The sequence below is a fragment of the Nicotiana sylvestris genome, chromosome 1 (genome assembly GCF_000393655.2).
Source record: "Nicotiana sylvestris chromosome 1, ASM39365v2, whole genome shotgun sequence".
NCBI classification, from domain to species: Eukaryota; Viridiplantae; Streptophyta; class Magnoliopsida; order Solanales; family Solanaceae; genus Nicotiana; species Nicotiana sylvestris.
In genome coordinates, this window is record NC_091057.1 from 115319990 (window position 1) to 115323054 (window position 3065).

The following is a 3065-nucleotide window of genomic DNA, read 5'->3' on the forward strand; positions in this document are numbered from 1 at the left end:
GACTCAAATCCTAAGGGGAAGTCCCCCACACAAGGTTAGGCAAGATACTTACCTCAATCCGGCCAATTCATTACTCAATTTAGCTTTTCATTTACTAATTCATCAACGCACGGCTCAATCTAGCCAAAAATGACTTAAATACATCAAACAATGCAAGAGAAAACAATTTCAATTAACAAAGCTATAATTCTTATACAATTTGCAAAAAGTCAATAAAACTCAACTCCCCGGGCCTGCACCCCGGAACCCAAAAAATTGACAAAAACCGAATACACATTCCGATACGAGTTCACCCATACAAAAATTATCCAATTCCGATACCATTTGGTCATTCAAATCCTCATTTTACACTTTTGAAAGATTTCACAATTTTCCCAAAATTTTCCTTTAGATTCTCATGCATTTGATATTAAATCTAAGATATAATCACAAAATATAATTGGAAATTAATTAGAGACACTTACCCAATGATTTGGTATGAAAATCTTCTCTCAAAATCGCCCACTCTCGGACATAGGGTTCAAAATATGAAAAATGAAGCAAAAATTCGGAATACCCAGCTTTTAGCAGGCTGCAGATGTCGCATTTGCGACACTGGGTTCGCAAATGCGAACTCGCAAATGCAAAGAAAGCTTTGCAAATGCGAAGCCTGGACTTATCATGCGAAGGTCGCATTTGCGACAAAAACTTCGCAAATGCGGCAGCCTCATTGCAAATGAGAAAAATGCCCAGCCGCTAGGCGTCACAAATGCGATGGTTCTTTGCAATTGTGATGGCCGCATTTGCGACCAAAAATCGCAAATGCGAAGAAACCAGACCAGAAAATTCTAAATTCATGAGATCTATTTCGAAACCACTCCGAAACTCACCCGAGCCCTCGAGGCTCCAAACCAAGTGCCCACACAAGTCTGAATACAAAACACAAACTTGCTTGCGTGATCAGAACATAAAAAAACCTCTAGAACCACGAATCAAATGCCAAAACGCATGAAAATCACTATGAACTTCAAGATCTTCTAGAATTGCAACCAAGCGTCTGGACCATATCAAATCAACTCCAAACGATACCAAATTTTGTAGGCTAGTTTCAAATGACATAACAGAGCTGTTCCAACTTTCAGAATCGCGTTTCGACCTTGATTACACAAAAGTCAACTATGTGTCAAACGTCTCCTTTTCCAAACTTCAACTTTTCCAACTTTCGCCGAAATGCCTCAAATTACCCTACGAGCCTCCAAATCCAAATCCGAACGCACGCCTTAGTCTAAAATTACCATGCGAATCTAGTGATATCATCCAAAACTCATTTCGGAGCCGTTTACTCAAAAGTCAAATTCCGATCAAATCCTCACCGCTTAAGCTTCCAAAACTAAATTCCTTCTTCCAATTCGACTGCGATTCATCCGGAAATAGAATCAAACCATGCACGTAAGTCGATGCACATAATGTGAAGCTGCTCGTGACCTTAAACTGCCGAAACAGATGCAATTGCTCAAAACGATCAGTTGAGCCGTTACATTTAACTCTCTAGATTTTCCCAAGTTTAAGCGAGCATAAAGTTCAATGAAGTATGTAACTGTACATGGTAGAGGATAAAACATGTGAATGCTATTTTTTTTTGCTGATAATTTAGGTGCATTGTGTTGAGTGTTAACAGCTTAACAACATCTAATGTTGATTAAAGCAAATAATATGAAGTAAAAATTAGACTATTTGTTAAGAAAAAATAACTTGTGCGATCTAAGTAATTTTCAGTAATATGGAGTAAAACATTTTCTTTAGAGAAAACATTGATTATAATTTAAGGTAACTAGACAGTAGAAATCATTTCATCAGCTAAAACGTTCCCTTTTTTTTCAAAAATATTTGACGATGTACTTAAAATGAAACAAGCAATTTCTTGAATTTATATGGTCAATTTCTTGACTACTCTTCTTGTACGTAGTCTAATATTTTCCATCAAGTCTTAATGTACATGTTATTATTTGATCACATTCAGATTAAATTCTCTAGAGGTAAATTCAGATGGAGAAATAGTGGACAAAACGGTCACTGTGAATAAACAAAAGCTACAGTCGATGGTTGATATCTATGAGGCAACAAAGCCACTGATGAATATATAGAAGCTATAATTAGAAATACTATATATGATTAGTTTGGAAACCTAAATTCCTTTAATTGTCATGTACAACTTTGCCCTAATTATCTAGGTGTGTCAATGCTAGTGATTTTGAAGGTAAATGTGAAGATATTACAGTTGTGGATTGAACCTCATAAGCTTTTGGAATTTCAAATTTCTTCCAGAATTGCATGCAGTTGTGTGGTTCTTAGCTCACAATTAGTGAACATTTGACAAATTTTGAGGGGGTTTGCAAAAATCATTTTGAAATTTAAATCTTTCATTGTTCGGGAAATTTATTAAGGGAAATTGTTTGCTTTATGCAAGTACAGATTATATTCTTCGAAAAAGATTCTGAAAATCCTTATGGAAAAACCATAATATGCCATTGAGAATTCTTGTACTCAAAAGTGAATTGTGCAATATAAATAATTGTTCTTCTTTGTCTCATTGTTTATCTTGTAATCGTATGATTCCGAGCCCCTAAAGCTAGCTCCTAGTCTTTCACCTTCTCTCCTTTATGATAGGATCCTTCTTGCTCCTTTCACACAATACTCTGCCCAAGTTTAGCTAGAAGATTAAGTGAGCTTAATTTCTATCCTTAAACTGTATTGTGAGTAGTTATGATCAGGCGTAGTTAGTAATCCCTCTGTTCCAGTTTATGTGAACCTATTTCTTTTTTGGTCCGTTCCAAAAAGAATGACCATTTTCTAAATTTGGAAACAATTCAGCTTAAACTTACAATTCTACCCTTAATGAGAAGCTTTTATAACTGCACAAATACCCTGGACCCCTTTTTGACTTGTTTAGGACCACAAGTTTCAAAAGTCTTCATTTTTTCTTAAACTCCATGCCCGGTCAAACAGGTTCACATAAATTGGAACGGAGGGAGTACTTAGTAGGTTAGATGATAAGTAAAGTAGAGAGTAGACAGAGGTGGAATGTT